Raw genomic sequence first — 17,189 nt, 5'->3', positions numbered from 1 at the left:
TGGGCAGTCCCTGAGACACCTCTGGAACCCTAGGTTCTAAGAAACAGTCTGAAAACCACCACATTGTCTATTTCTATGACTATGGAATATATGATCTTATATTTATACATCTCTTTATAGTTTAAAAAAGCATTTTCACATAGTTTGATGATTTAATATGGCAAAGAACAATCACTTTACTACAGTACCAGGAAATAACAGGATGAACAGAATACAATGCCTCATTCTTAGGAACTTAACATTCTATAGAATTGTGATAACACTTTGCAAACATTATTTATTTTATTTTATTTTATTTTATTTTATTTATTTATTTATTTTGAGACAGAGTCTCGCTCTGTTGCCCTGGCTGGAGTGCGTGGCACGATCTCAGCTCACGGCAAGCTCCGCCTCCCAGGTTCATGCCATTCTCCTGCCTTAGCCTCCCAAGTAGCTGGGACTACAGGCGCCCGCCACCATGCCCGGCTAATTTTTTGTGTGTTTTTAGTAGAGACGGGGTTTCACCGTGTTAGCCAGGATGGTCTCGATCTCCTGACCTTGTGATCCGCCCGCCTCGGCCTCCCAAAGTGCTGGGATTACAGGCGTGAGCCACCGCGCCCGGCCTTATTTTTTATTTTAATTTTATTTTTAAATTAAAAAAAAAATAGAGACAGGGTCTCACTATGTTATCCAGGTTGGTCTTGAACTGGTGGGCTCAAACAATCCTGTCTCAGCCTCCCAAAGTGCTGAGATTACAGGTGTGAGCCACCATACCTGGCCGAAAACATATTTTAATCTTCACAACAACCATATGCAGTAAGAACTATATATATATATATATTTTTTTTTTTTTTTTGAGACAGGGTCTTGTTCTGTCACCCAGGCTGGAGTGCAGTGGCATGATCATGGCTTACTGCAGCCTCGACTTCCTGGGCTCAAATGATCCTCCCACCTCAGCCTCCCTAGCAGCTGGGACTACAGGCATGCACCACCACACCTGGCTAATTTTTATTTTTATTTTTAGTAGAGACAGGGTCTTCCTATGTTTCCCAGGCTGGACTCGAACTCCTGGACTCAAGCAATTTGCCCGCTTTGGCCTCCCAAAGTGCTAGGAGTACAGGCATGAGCCACCATGCCTAGCCCAGAGCTGTTATTATTAGCACTTTACCAACGAAGAAACAGATTTATAGTAGTTATGTAACTAAGATTTAACAATTAGTAATGGCTATTTGTATAACTAAAGAATCTGTATTACTGAATAGTGTTAAAGAAATATAGTTTAGGCTGGGCGCAGCGGCTCATGCCTGTATCCTACCTAGCACTTTGGGACGCCGAGGTAGGCGGAGTGCCTGAGTTCAGGAGTTTGAGACCAGCCTGAGCAACACAGTGAAACCCCATCTCTACTAAAATACAAAAATTAGCCGGGCATGGTGGCATATGCCTATAGTCCCAGCTACTTGGGAGGCTGAGGCAGGAGAATTGCTTGAACCCAGGAGGCGGAAATTGCAGTGGGCCGAGATAGCACCACTGCACTCCAGCTTGGGTGACAGAGCAAGACTCCATCTCCAAAGAAAGAAAAAAGAAATATAGTTTAGGGCCAGGCACAGTAGCACATGCCTGTAATCCCAGAGGTGCCTCAGGGAAAGGCAGGTTCTGATTTGCCCTTTGTGAATCAACCAAGGCAGCTCCTCTTTTATTAATTTTATTTTCTAGGCTTCTGGATAAGCTTTGTCTTGGAAAACCAATTATGCTACTTTAAAAAAAGTCTAGGCTGGGCAGAGTGGCTCACACCTGTAATCTCAGTGCTTTGGGACGCCAAGGCAGGAGGACTGCATGAGCCCAGGAGTTCAAGGTTAGAGTGAGCTATGATCACATCACTGCACTTCTCCCTGGGTGACAGTGCAAGATGCTATCTCAAAAAAAAAAAAAAAAAAAAAAAAAAGGCCTGGCACAGCGTCTTGCACCTGTAAGCCAAGCTACTCTGGAGGCTGAGGCAGGAGCATCACTTGAGGCCAGGAGTTTGAGGCCAGCCTGAACAACATAGTAAGACCCCATCTCTAAAAATATATAAAACATTTTTTAAATTAGCAAATAAAATTTTTTAAAAGTTAGCCAGGAGTGGTGGCATGCACTTATAGTCCCAGCTACTTGGGAGGCTGAGGCAAGAGGATTGCTTAAACCTCAGAGGAGTTCAAGACTCTAGTGAGCTATGATTACTCCACTGGATTCCAGCCCGGGTGACAGAGTGAGGCCTTGTCTCAAATAAATAAATAGTCTGAAAAACACTGGACCAAATTATTTTGGGTTCAAGAATAAAATGAATATCTACATGTATTTTTTTTTTTGTAAGTACTCCAAACTTTCCTAATATTTTAATTTAAAATCACGATTCCTGGGTTGGGTGGGAAAATGGATGATTTCAACTCATAGTCTACCAAATGAAAGAGTCTTGTTTGCTCAGAAAGTGAGACTCAACCATCAGAATGCCTTATGTTACTGCCTGAAATTTCTTATTCTGAATATAGAATCTGCAACAGAATCACCATTTCTTTTTCCACATGTAACTTGTTATTTACAGCCTGAACAATTTCTTTTGAAGGCCTTTTAAAGTTAAGCTCAAATTCAGATTGTTTCCTACTCTTCTGCTTAAGGTTCTCTAAATTCTTTTTAGATTTTAACTCTGAGACTGAAAAAAAAAAAAAGTTCCCACTGGGCGCGATGGCTCACGCCTATAATCCCAGCACTTTGGGAGGCCGAGGCGGGCGGATCACGAGGTCAGGAGATCGAGACCATCCTGGCTAAACAAAAAATTAGCCGGGTGTGGTGGCGGGCGCCTGTAGTCCCAGCTACAGGCTGAGGCAGGAGAATGGCGTGAACCCAGGGGGCGGAGCTTACAGTGAGGCGAGATCGCGCCACTGCACTCCAGCCTGGGTAACAGTGCAAGACTCCGTCTCAAAAAAAAAAAGTTCCCATAAACATCTCCTTAGGCAAAAAAAAAAACCCTACACCTGCAACTTACCATGCAGGAAGCAGCAAACATGAACAAATCAGACCACATACATACAAACTAAAGAAACAGCCTGCAGAATCCTACTTAGAACAATGCTTAGAAAGACAGGGAGACAAATCATTACTAAAGACATTCACAGAGTTGTCATTACAACAGTACAGAAGTTGCCCCATTTCATCAGAATGAAAATGACAATTTGCTGAGGAAAAAAATCCCCTTTCTATTTTTCTAAGTTTCTCTAATAAGATGGCTGTTTTTTGCAAGTTGACTGATCTACAATAAATTGAACTATTAAGTGTACTCCAAAATCAAGAAAATGACTCCAATGCAGATGCCTCAGAAGTGGTAACAATGTTGTCTTGGCAAATAAATGCTGTTATCATTCGATATCTGCAAAAGTGTTTAAATCTGTCAGTACAGTGAATGCCAAACAAGTCCTGCATAATTGTGAACAGGCTGTAGGCTCATTTCTCTCTTTGCGTTTTGATGACTTTTTGCTAAACTGAATGCAAAATCCCCAAGGATCACAAGGAACAGACCCCTCCACTCAATGTCTGGTTGCCATCTGTTCTTAGTGTGAAAAGAAAGGCGTGGGTCTGAAAGAACAGGGCCTAGCATACAGATGGAGGTGCTGTTCCATCAGCCCCTCTCCTGCCTCTGTTCCCAGAGAATGCACCATGTAAGAGTCACTGAGACCAAACACATCTCATCCTCTTTGCAACTCCATCACTTCCAAAGGAAAGTGTTTGTTGTCTGATCAATTTCCAAAGCTGGAAATCTCATTAGAAGAAAGAAAGGAAAGCTAAATCATACTTATACCTTCATAATACCATTAAAAAAAATTTTTTTTTGAGACAGGGTCTCAGTCTGTTGCCCAGGCTGGAGTGCAGAGGTGTGATCATAGCTCACTGTAACCTCAAATTCTTGGACTCAAGCATCGTACCACCTCGGCTTCCTAAGTAGCTGGGACTACAGGCACCACATGCCACTATGCCCACTAATTTTAATTTTTTCTTCTTCTTTTTTTTTTTTTTTTTTGTAGAGACGGGATCTCACTATGTTGCCAGGGCTGGTCTCGAACTCTTAGGCTCAAGTGATCCTCCTGTCTCAGCCTCCCAAAGTGCTGGAATTACAGGCATAAGCCAGTGTGCCTGGCATGATTTTATAAAAGCTGTAACAGAAAGAAATGATCATTGTTTTTATTTTTATTCTAAAATGTAAAGCCCATTCTAGGAATGCAAATGGCTTTCTAGTAACTGGAGCCCAGAGAGAGAAAGTAGAAAAACTGATAAGACCCAGAGAAGTATTTTTGATCATGTGTGACCATAAGCCATGAATAAACATGGACTGTTTGGACTGTGAAGCAACTGTGTGTCAGAAATGCAGTTAATTTGAAAGTTCCCTGAACATGCCAACACTCAGCTGCCTTTGTTTCATGGACCCACTTCTTTTCTAATGCCAACAGTATGCCTCTTCTGCAGAGACCAACTGGCCTCTCCAAAGACCTCCCTACTCACTATTCCAACAGTCCTTGGTATGCCTCATCCCAAGCCTGCTCCTCTAGAGAAGCCAGGGCAATGTCAAGGGCAGAAAGCACAACTCAGAAGGAAAGCAGATCTGTGCACTGTTGACAATATAGAAACATGCAAGGTTTCAAGGGAAGGCAGTACTTTAGTGTTTAAAGTGTCCAAGACACCCAGGAATTCAAAATCCAAACTGCTGCCAGTTAGTCTTGACTAAAGTAAACAAATTAAGCTCAGAAAACCCAATTAACAAGCCATGGCAAAGCCCAGAAATCTCTCATTACAAGAACATTTTCGATCAAGCCAAAACCACTGAGTAAAATTAGAGGGGAAAAAAAAAGTTAAATCAGAAAACCGGATGTGTGTGTGTGTGGCTGTAGTGGTGGGGTGGGAGGTGAGGAGAGCTACTGGGAATAGCCTCTTTTCTTTTCCTGGCAGCTGTTCCATGACAGATTGTTATAAATAACACAATCTGGCAACTGATTTCTTATGACAAGGAGAAAGAAAAACACATTTACTCCCTTGGAAAAAAACTGTCAGGGCAAGGTAACTACCATGCTTCTACTCACCCAGTGCTTCCACAAATAATGGCTATGATCCAAATCACCAGCCTGCATGCCACCCCTGCCCATATGGAACTCATGAATTCAGCTACTTGGTGTGACTATGAAGGTCACAATTTACATTTTCCTATGTGGTCCAATCCCAATCAAATCCCCAAGAGTAGTTTGTGTGCTTTTTCTTTTCTTTTCTTTTTTTTTAGACAAGGGGTCTCCTTATATTGCCCAGGCTGATCTCAAACTCCTGGGCTCAAGAAATCCTCCTGCCTCAGCCTCCCAAAATGCTGGGATTACATGCATGAGCCACTGCACCTGGCATAGTTTGTGTGCTTTAATAAACACCAAAGGCTAACTGCAATGGAGACCTCAGTTTTGGTTTAAAATGCTTAGAAAAGATTCCAGTCTATAGTCCTCAAAGTGCAAGGCCAAAGGCCAACTGCCACATTGTTTTCACTGAGGTTGGGGCAGTAGGTCTAGGAAAGGAAATGACCAACTCAGTCAGTAAGTAAGAAATGTGATAATCCTTGGGCTCACAGCTAAATATCCTTACTATATTCCTTAGTTTAATCATGCTGTTGCTACCATCCAGAATCTGATGCCAGAAATCCGCCCATAGTCCAGGAAGGAAGTCCTCCCTCTCCTGCCCTGTCCCCTACTCTTCGCCTATTGCACTGCCTTAGTTCAGGTCTCAAAATCTTCCAGTCTCTTGGCTGGTGTCTCTCTTGCTCCAGTTTTCCCTTATTCTAATCCATACTCTAATTTCTACTGCATATGTCTTTTCCCTGCTTAAAGACACCCTAAAACAGTGTTTTCCAAACATCAAAAAAGTTGAACTTATTGCCCCTTACTTTAAATTTTTTTTTAAATATATAGATCACTATAATATGATATGCTCTTTATATAATATATATAAAGATAGACATTTAAAAAGGAATAAATAAAACATTTAAAAACAAGAAATTCTAACATTTTCCTCTGGTACTTAATTCTGTACACCACCTGGCTTTGAGTACAGCGTATTTTGGAGATTGCTGCTCAACAAGATTAAGTTGGAATTCCTTAGTATGACATTAAGGGTCTTCAAAATATGACTCCACCTACCTAATTCAGTATTCTCTCCCCCAATTCCCCTCCACATAGCCAATGTTAACTTTTTCTTTTTTTTTTTTGAGACAGAGTCTCACTCTATTGCCCAGGCTATTGCCCAGGCTGCAGTAAAATGGCACGATCATGGCTCACTGCAACCTCCACCCCCCGAGGTTCAAGCAATTCGTGTGCCTCAGCCTCCCGAGTAGCTGGGATTACAGGTGCATGCCACCATGCCCAGCTAATTTTTACATTTTTAGTACAGACAGTGTTTCGCCATGTTGGCCAGGCTGGTTCTCAAACTCCTGACCTCAAGTGATCCTCCTGCCTTGGCTTCCTCAGGTGCTGGGATTACAGGCATGAGCCACTGCACCTGGCCGCCAGTGTTAATTTGATAGAGTCAACCGCCAAGAATGTATACCCTAGTCTGTCTTCCTACTCTATTATATATTTATCCATCAAAATTCAGGTCTTGTCACAGTTACTAGAAAGGGCAGAGCCGATATATTATCTCCCCTAGAGATGATGCATTTTCTGATCCATTACAGACCTTAAATCACTAATTGGATTACATATATATTTTTTCCATCTAGACTTTGAGCTCCATAAGAAGCCCTTTTATCTTTGTATACCCAGAGTTCAACCTAGTGCTGGCAAACACACGAGTAAATGTTAGTACTTTTCCTGTATCTCCTTCTCTTTGTTTAATTTGACTCAAATATTAAAACAGCTGATTTTAAATGTTTAGAAACAGTATACATTCTGACAGAGGTGAATGCTCCCTTTGTAGAGACTGACTGTTCAGTTAGGACAGGGGCCACAGAGACAACTTTGCAGTTCCCTAATGCAAGAAGGTAGGAAATGAACCTGCTACTTCCAAAGAAGCAAAAGGCAGAGATGTCTGAAAGGAAAGAAATCAAAAGCAGCTGTCCTGGAGGGCACGGCTGAAGAATGACGATATGCTTGCTAGATTTACAACTTAAAATGAAGGCTCAACATTTATGGTTCTAATATTCATAATTAATTCACATCCTCAAAGGAAATTTTCCTCTTCAGATTAAGAACAAATAGAGGAATTGTATTCTTCCTTACTGTGTGAAGCTAGGAAAGAAGCACCTATATTAATTTTTAATTCTGTTCAAATGAGTTCCCTATAAAAATGCCTGTCACTTCTCTTCTAGGATTTAGATATATGCAATTTAATTTTCATCTCTAAATGCACTGACTTGGAATAGAAAAAAACAAGAGTTTTTTTGCTGTTCTCCCAAATCAAACTTTCACTCTAAAGGGAAGTTCATAACAATGAGAAAAATACAACTCATACATCTTTTTAAAACTTAGGGTTGGCTGAGCATGGTGGCTCACGCCTGTAATCCCAGCATTTTGGGAGGCCAAGGTGGGAGAACTGTTTGAGGCCAGGAGTTTGAAACCAGCCTGGGCAACACAGCAAGACCTTATCTCTACAAAAAATTTTAAAAATTAGCCAGGCATGGTGGTGCCCGCCTGTAGTCCCAGCTACTTGAGAGGTTGAGGCAGGAGGATCATTTGAGCCCAGGTTTCAGGCTGCAGTGAGCTATGATTGTGCCATTGCACTCCAGCACCCGTGACACAGTAAGATCCTGTTTCTAAAAAACAAACAAAACAGAAAATTCAAGAAGTAACAATTTTAGCATGTTATTTAGAGACATACAGATAAAAAAACAAAGTAGCTAAAAGAAGAGAACCTTTAGGGTTAGGGATATGGGGTGGGGGTGGTCAGGGGACTAATATTTTTAGGAACAAAGCTTGAACTATTGAATTATTTAAATTATTAAATTATTAATTTATTAAATGATATTGAATTATTTAAATGATATGTACATATAACTTCAATAAGTATAAGGTGTTTATTTATTTATTTATTTATTTTTGAGACAAGAGTCTTGCTCTATCGCCCAGACTGGAGTGCAATGGTGCGATCTTGGCTCACTGCAACCTCCACCTCTGGGGTTCAAGTGATTCTCGTGCCTCAGCCTCCAGAGTAGCTAGGATTACAGGCATGTGCCACCACACCCAGCTGATTTTTGTATTTTCAGTAGAGACAGGATTATGCCATGTTGGCCAGGCTGGTTTCGACCTCCTGGCCTCAAGTGATCCACCCACCTTGGCCTCCCAAAGTGTTGGGATTACAGGCGTAAGCCACTGCACCTGGCCGGTATGAGTTTTTTAAAAAAGACATTAGGACTATTTTCTTATCTCTGTTTTTTAAAAAAACTTATTTCAGTGACTTTAACATCCTTATGGCTGAGACTCCATGACCTCATCATGTTCAATTATTTTTTTCTCCTTCTCACCTTAGTCACTCAACCACTTTGTTATACCCTACTCCTTGGCATTACCAAAAATTGTACCAACTCCAAAATCTCACTGTAAAATATCCTATTAATTCATGTAACACACATATATTGAACCCCGAATATGGCCAGGCATTATAGAGATACAGCAATGAACAAACAAACAAAAATCCCTGACCTCAAAAAGCTTACATCCTATTGTCTGATCACCACCTTCTAATTTTCCAACTCACTGACTTTTTACTCTGGCTCCAGCAATTCTAACAAGATCCTCAATCCATTTGGTACATTGATTTATCGCACCCTAATTCCTTTGGTGGTCTCATTTACACAGCTTTTGGTGGTCCATCACTATAAATACTCCTTAATATACATCACCATCTTCCTTACTACTCTCATCCCTTGTACTCAACAGGTAAAGATGCTAGTTATATCCTAACTCTCTGCCTACTTTGCATATGAACCCAAGAAGCTAAACAGGGATAGAAAACTCGTAACAGCATTGGCTAGTCTCCTTTTAAACTGATAACCCAAATCTCAAGGGGATCCTTCGCACTGTCCAGCAATACATTTCCTAGCCAATTAACTTTTACATTCTCAGAGATAATTTCATATATTCTCATCCTTCCTTAAAACTTCAGCAGCTTCTCCCTTCCTTTTTTTTGAGACGGGGTCTCGCTCTGTCACCCAGGCTGGAGTGCAGTGGCTCAATCTCAGCTCACTGCAGCCTCCACTTCACAGGTTCAAGCAATTCTCCCACCTCAGCCTCCCGAGTAGCTGGGATTACAGGGGTGCACCACCATGCCTGGCTAATTTTTGCATTTTTAGTAGAGATGGAGTTTCACCATGTTGGCCAGGCTGGTCTTGAACTCCTGATCTCAGGTGATCCACCTGCCTCGGCCTCCCAAAGTGCTGGGATTACAAGCGTGAGCCACTGAGCCTGGCCCTACTGACTCTCAACTGGTGGCTTTACATCTTATTTCAATAAGAAAATATAAGCAATTAGAAGCAGCAAACATCTTTCTGACACAAAATTAATTAATCTATATGCATTACATATTATACATTCTGCCTGTACAATAAATTAAATGTATTTTCTCCAATTTTTTTTTTTTTTTTTTTTTGAGACAGAGTCTCGCTCTGTCGCCCAGGCTGGAGTGCAGTGGCGCGATGTCGGCTCACTGCAAGCTCCGCCTCCCGGGTTCATGCCATTCTCCTGCCTCAGCCTCCCGAGTAGTTGGGACTACAGGTGCCTGCCACCACGCCTGGCTGATTTTTTGTATTTTTAGTAGAGACGGGGTTTCACCGTGTTAGCCAGGATGGTCTCGATCTCCTGACCTTGTGATCCGCCTGCCTCGGCCTCCCAAAGTGCTGGGTTACAGGCGTGAGCCACCGCGCCTGGCCATCCTTTCTCCAGTTTAAGGGAAACCCATCCACTCGTGCACCAGATCACAGTCCCTCTCATCTACTCAAAAAATGCCATAAGGGCAGGAACTTTGTTTTACGCACTGTTCATCCCAAGCATACATCATACAGTGATTAGTTCCTTGTAGGTAGCAAAAATATAGTTGTTGAATCGAATAATTGAATGCTTTATTTTCTCTATCATCAATTTATTCCTCTCCTCTTTGGGATCACTGCCATCAGTATAGAACATATAAAAATACCTACCTTAAAAAAAACACAACTTGCCTCCATAAGTGTAAAAAAAACCCAGAAAACACACACTTTATTTTTATAAGCTGGGCAAGGAAGCACTTATTTATATCACATTCTTTTATAGGTATGAAATTTTTCATTGAAAAAAAAAAGAAAAGAACCAGCCTCACTCTGGTCCAATTTCTGCCCTGTTTTTCTTCTTCCTTCATATCATAATTTCTCAAAAAAAAGTTAGCTATCTCACTGTCTTCATTTTCTCATTCATCTCCCATTCTCTCTAATCAGGCTTTTGTCCCTACCACTCCAGCAAGGGTTTAAGTCATCACTGAACCTAACTTGCCAATTCTCATTATTAATATCAGTTGTCACCGGGTGCAGTGGCTCACGCCTGTAATCCCAGCACTTTGGGAAGCTAAGGTGTGCATATCACTTGAGCCCAGGAGTTCGAGACCAGCCTGGGCAACATGGCAAAAAAAAAACACAAAAACTTAGCCATCTCTACAAAAAATACAAAACTTTAGCCAGGTGTGGTGGTATGTGCCTGTAGTCCCAGCTACCAAAGAGGCTGAGATGGGAAGATTGCTTGAGCCCAGGAGATCGAGGCTACAGTGAGTCATGATCACCTCACTGCACTCCAGCTTGGGCGTTGGAGTGACATTCTGTCTCAAAAATAAATTATTAAAATAACAACAGCATTTACAACAGGCATGTCAGTCACATCAATACATGGAAATAAGCATAATTCACTCATTGAAAGCAAAAGGTTTTCAATTGGCTTGAAAGTAAAATCTAATTCTATGCCGTATGCAAGAGATAGACCTAAATCAGAGATTTAGAAAGGCTAAAAAATTTTAAAAAAGCAAAGATATACCAGGCAAATGGAAACAATAAGAAAGTGATCCTGCTATCACACAAAGTAGAATTACGCCAAAATCATTAAATAAAACAAAGGATATTTTATAATGCTAGAAGCCAAAATTAAAAGTGAAAATACAATAGTTCTTCATATCTATGCAGCAAAAAAGACAAAACTACTCATATAAAGCAAAAACATCAGGAGATGAATTACAAAATCAATAGAATTGTCTTGGCTATACGGGCTCTTTTTGGTTCCATATGAAATTTAAAGTAGTTTTTTCTAATTTTGTGAAGAAAGTCAATGGTAGCTTGATTTGAATCTATAAATTACTTTGGGCAGTATGGACATTTTCACAATATTGATTCTTCCTATCCATGAACATGGAATGTTTTTCCATTTGTTTGTGTCTGCTCTTATTTCCTTCAGCAGTAGTTTGTAGTTCTCCTTGAAGAGGTCCTTCACATCCCTTGTGAATTGGATTCCTAGGTATTTTATTCCCTTTTTAGCAATTGTGAATGGGTGTTCACTCATGATTTGGCTGTTTATTATTGGTGTATAGGAATGCTTGTGATTTTTTGCACATTGATTTTGTATCCTGAGACTTTGCTGAAGTTGCTTATCAGCTTAAGGAGATTTTGGGCTGCGATGATGCGGTTTTCTAAATATACACCCATGACATCTACAAATAGAGACAATTTGACTTCCTCTCTTCCTATTTGAACACCTTTATTTATTTCTCTTGCCTGATTGCCCTGACCAGAACTTCCAATACTATGTTGAATAGGAGTGGTGAGAGAGGGTATCCTTGTCTTGTGCTGGTTTTCAAAGGGAATGCTTCCAGCTTTTGCCCATTCAGTATGATATTGGCTGTGAGTTTGTCATAAATAGCTCTTATTATGAGATACGTTCCATCAATACCTAGTTTATTGAGAGTTTTTTTTTAGCATGAAGGGGTGTTGAATTTTACTGAAGGCTTTTTCTGCATCTATTAAGAAAACATGTGGGTTTTGTCATTGTTTCTGTTTATGTGACGGATTACGTTTATTGATTTGCATACGTTCAACCAGTCTTGCATCCCAGGGATGAAGCCGACTTGATTGTGGTGGCTGGAGGCATCATGCTACCTGACTTCAAACTATACTACAAGGCTACAGTAACCAAAACGGCATGGTACTGGTACCAAAACAGATATATAGACCAGTGGAACAGAGGCCTCAGAAATAACGCCACACATCCACAACCATATGATCTTTGACAAACCTGACAAAAACAAGAAATGAGGAAAGGATTCCCTATTTAATAAATGGTGTTGGGAAGACTGGCTAGCCATATGTAGAAAGCTGAAACTGGACCCCTTTCTTATACCTTATACAAAAATTAAATCGAGATGGATTAAAGACTTAAGACCCAAAACCATAAAAATCCTAGAAGAAAACCTAGGCAATACCATTCAGGAGATAGGCATGGGCAAAGACTCCACGACTAAAACACCAAAAGCAATAGCAACAAAAGCCAAAATTGACAAATGGGATCTAATTAAACTAAAGAGCTTCTGCATAGCAAAAGAAACCGTCATCAGAGTGAACAAGCAACCTAAAGAATGGGAGAAAATTTTGCAATCTATCCATCTGACAAAGGGCTTATATCCAGAATCTACAAGGAACTTAAATTTATAATAAAAAAAAAAAACCATCAAAAAGTGGGCAAATGATATGAACAGACACTTCTCAAAAGAAGACATTTATGTGGCCAAGAAACATATGAAAAAAAGCTCATCATCACTGGTCATTAGAGAAATCCCAATCAAAACCACAATGAGATACCATCTCATGTCAGTTAGAATGGCGACCATTAAAAAGTCAGGAAACAACCAGATGCTGGAGAGGATGTGGAGAAACAGGAACACTTTTACACTGTTGGTGGTAGTGTAAATTAGTTCAACCATTGTGGAAGACAGTGTGGTGATTCCTCAAGGATCTAAAACCAGAAATATACCATTTGACCCAGCAATCCCATTACTGGGTATATACCCAAAGGATTATAAATCATTCTACTATAAAGACACATGCACACGTATGTTTATTGTGGCACTGTTCACAATAGCTAAGACTTGGAACCAACCCAGATAGCCATCGATGATAGGCTAGATAAAGAAAATGTGGCACATATACACCATGGAATACTATGCGGCCATGAAAAAAGGATGACTTCATGTCCTTTGCAGAGACATGGATGAAGCTGGAAACCATCATTCTTAGCAAACTAACACAGGAACAGAAAACCAAACACTGCATGTTCTCACTCATAAGTGGGAGCTGAACAATGAGAACACATGGACACAGGGAGAGGAACATCACACACCAGGGCCTGTCGGGGGGTGGGGAGACTAGGAGAGGGATAGCATTAGGAGAAATACCTAATGTAGATGTGGGCTGATGGGTGCAGCAAACCACCATGGCACATGTATTCATATGTAACAAATCTGCAACTTAAAGTATTAAAAAAAACAATAGAAACCACTAATAATAAGGAGCTTTAACACACTACTATTAGTAAAAGATAGATGAAGCGGATAAAAAATAAAAATAGATATAGAAAATTTAAAAATATGATCAATAAGATCTTATGGCTATATATACATATATGTATATATGTGTGTATATAAATTGACTCAGCTTGGGAATTTAGTATATAATAATCATGAAATTTAAATAACAACGGCAAAATGAATATTTTAATAAATGGTGATGAGAAACTGAATAAGCATTTGGAAAAAGGATAAAATTAGATCCACTGTTCATACGTACACAAGACAAACATCAAATGGATCAGAGACCTAAATGTAAAAAAGTGAAACTATGCAAGTACTAGAAGGAAACAAAAGTAGGTTTCTCTATAACCTAAATGTGGGAAGAAACTTTCTAACTGTTATTCAAAACCCAGATGAATTAAAGATTGTTAAATTTGACTACATAAATATAAAAACAAGGCTGGGAGTGGTGGCTCATGCCTGTAATCCCAGCACTTTGAGAGACCAAGGTGGGAGGATTACTTGAGCTCATGAGTTCGAGACTAGCTAGCCTAGCAACATCAAGACCCTGTCTCCACAAAAAAGAAAAAAAATTAGCCGGGTGTGGTGATGTGTGCCTGTATTTCCAGCTACTCAGGAGGCTGAGGTAGGAAGATCACCTGAGCTCAGGGGATGGAGGCTGCAGTAAGGCGAGGTCGTGCCATGGCACTCTAGTCTAGGCAACAGGGCAAGACCCTGTATCAAAACAAAAACAAAAAGTTTTCTATGCCCCCAAACACCACAAAGTCAAAAGATATCAAACTGCTACAGTTACAGAACTTCTAAAATTCAAGAGGGAAAACAACAAAAACTGAAGGTACTTTTAAAATTGAGAAAAAATAAAGTACATGAACAATTTACAAAGAAAGATCATAATGTGTTCAATTTTTAAATGGTCCTTAAACATACAAAAAGATATTTAACTTCACTCATAATAAGAAAAATGCAGCTCACACCTGTGATCCCAGCACTTTAGGAGGCAGAGGCAGGCAGATCACTTGAGCTCAGGAGTTTGAGACCAGCCTGGCCAACATGACAAAACCCGGTCTCTACTAAAAATACAAAAATCAGCTGGGCGTTGTGGCATGTGCCTGTAATCCCAGCTACTTTGGAGGCTGAGGCAGGATAATCACTTGAACCCGAGAGGTGAAGGTTGCAGTGAGCTGAGATTGTGCCATTGCATTCCAGCCTGGATGACAGAGCAAGACTCCATCTCCAAAAAAAAAAGAAAAACGCAAATTAAAATTCAAATGACTCTGAGCTACCATTTCTCACCAATTAGACTGGTGAGTCCATGTGGAAATAAACACTCTCATATATTGTTGCTAGGAATGCTAACTAGTACAACACTTTTGGATGGAAATTTGGTAATTTTTAACAAAGCTACACATGCAGTTTTATCCTTTGACCCAGTAATCCCACTTGTAAGAATTTATCATGCAACAATACCACTACTAATTGCAAAGTTATTCATTGCAGCAAAATATTGGAAGCTACCTAAAAACCCAAACATAGGAGTTGGTTGAGTAAAATATGTACAATGACTTTTTTTCCCTCTCCATTTTGGTGGGCCGGTTGAAGATGAAATCCACTGAGGAGGGAAGGCCTGGGTCTTCAGCATCCTGTGTGCCAGTCCAGAACTGGCCTATCTACAGACCCCCTGAAAATCAAATGGGCTTAGATTTGGACATTCTCAATAAAAAGGGTTAAAGGCTGATGGGACCTAAAGCCTGGTACTTGAATATTGATCACGATAAGCTGCCTTAAGTTCTCTTCATTACACAGATGATCCTAGGTAACTGATCGATCCTGTGGTTCAACTTGATTTCTAGATAGAAGCTGGATTCATGTGATGCCAGAGAAGTAAAATTTTAAGAGACTGAAACCAGATCGGAGTCTCACTGTTCCAGTCTGGACCTCTTTGGTGCTGTAAATCCTGGATATACAGTAGATGATTACTGCGTTTTTCTTTTATGGGCTCTCTTTAGCTTCTGGAGACCTCACTATCCTATTATGTCTGTGTGAAGACATGCTGCTTTGTAATTATCAAAAGTGTCGCATCAAACTCTATGGCTATGCATGGGTCACTGCCTGCTCTCACATCTTCTGTGATCAGCATGGCAGTGGTGAGTTTAGTCGCTCACCAGCTATCTGTGCTGCCTGAAACAGTACCCTTTCTGGAAAGCTAGATATTGTCCATACAGAACTCAGTCCATCAGAGAAATATAAAGCTATGGTATTGGCAGGACTGCGACAAGAGATCATGTTGGACTTTAGCTCCCGAGCAGAGGCCTTCTAGAAATATCAGGTACATCAGGAACATCTCTATCAAGAACACAATTTCATCAAGGCTGAGGGCCATCTGAAACAGATGGAGAAAATATATACTCAGCAAATACAAAGCGAGGATGTAGAATTGACCTCTATGAAAGGGGAAGTCACCTCTATGAAGAAAGTGCTAGAAGAATACAAGAAAAAGTTCAGTGACATCTGAGAAACTTATGGAACGCAATCTTCAGTATCAAAAGCTCCAAGGCCTCTGTGATAGCCTTAGGCTACGTAACATCCCTACTGCTAACCATGAAGGCACCCTCGAACCATCTACGATTGCACAGTCTGGTGTTTTTGGCTTCCCATTAGGAATAACAACTCCAAACTTCCTTTGGATAGTACACCTGTTTAAATCAGGGCGATGGAGATGGAGATCTTCAGTTCAGACCATTTTTTTTGTGGGTTCTTCCACAGCACCTGAACCCAGCAACAGCTTATTTAGTTTTGCCTCTCCTCTCCGAGCGGTGAATTAGAGCAGCAGCAAGTTTCTAGCAGGGCCTTCAAAGTAAAAAGAATTTGAGCCAGGCATGGTGTCACACACCTGTGATCCCAGCTACTTAGGAGGTTGAGGCTGGGAGGATCACTTGAGCCCAGGAGTATGACACTGTAATGATCTAAGATCATGCCACTGCACTCCAGCCTGGGCAACAGAGTGAGACCCTATTTCTAAAAAACGTAAAGATAATTTAGCTAACTTTACAGAATGTTTCCATGTTCACCTTCAGTAATTTCATTTAGCAAATCTTTTATCTAGATAGGACTCCCCAGCCTCCCTGTGCTTTTAAGTCTCTGAAGTTGTCTTCACATTATCAACATAACAAACTCATTGGCAATGGGGAATGGTTTAGAGTCTGGTTTCTCTGTTCCTATTATTTAAAGCATGAGCATTTTATTAATCTCAATTTCATTGTGAACTGCTGAATCTTCATCCCTAGTGAGAAGGTCACAATAATATTTGTTTCAACTTTGGGCTGTTTCTGACTGAGCTGTGTTGTTTATGCCTTAAGTACCTGTGTTATATGCTACATGTCACTTTGAATTCTGGTATTTATGCGTATCTGTATATGTAAGTATGTTAATTTACACTGATATTTTGCTTTATTTGCCAGTATGTTTATGTGAAAATTGGAAAATGGTGGGTGATATGTGGCTTGTTATTTGGGTATGTGTATTTATTTGATATATTTATGTATTTACCTTCATATTAACTTGTTTGGAAGTGTGCTTATGTCAGTGAATGAGAGTACAATTTGATGCATGTATGTTCAGTCCCTATTTGT

General features: G+C 40.4%; 1 protein-coding gene and 1 pseudogene across 4 annotated transcripts in view; one reads left to right on the top strand and one right to left on the bottom strand.

Annotated features, from left to right (window-relative positions):
- The window catches only part of EIF2B3 (eukaryotic translation initiation factor 2B subunit gamma), a 135,657-nt gene that overhangs the window by 92,539 nt on the left and 25,929 nt on the right, over nt 1–17,189 (bottom strand). The gene's annotated exons all lie outside the window — the stretch shown is intronic.
- LOC112128711 (E3 ubiquitin-protein ligase CCNB1IP1-like) lies at nt 15,289–16,495 on the top strand (annotated as a pseudogene).

The sequence above is a fragment of the Pongo abelii genome, chromosome 1 (assembly GCF_028885655.2).
Source record: "Pongo abelii isolate AG06213 chromosome 1, NHGRI_mPonAbe1-v2.0_pri, whole genome shotgun sequence".
Classification (NCBI taxonomy): Eukaryota; Metazoa; Chordata; class Mammalia; order Primates; family Hominidae; genus Pongo; species Pongo abelii.
This window is presented reverse-complemented; position numbering and strand designations above follow the sequence as displayed.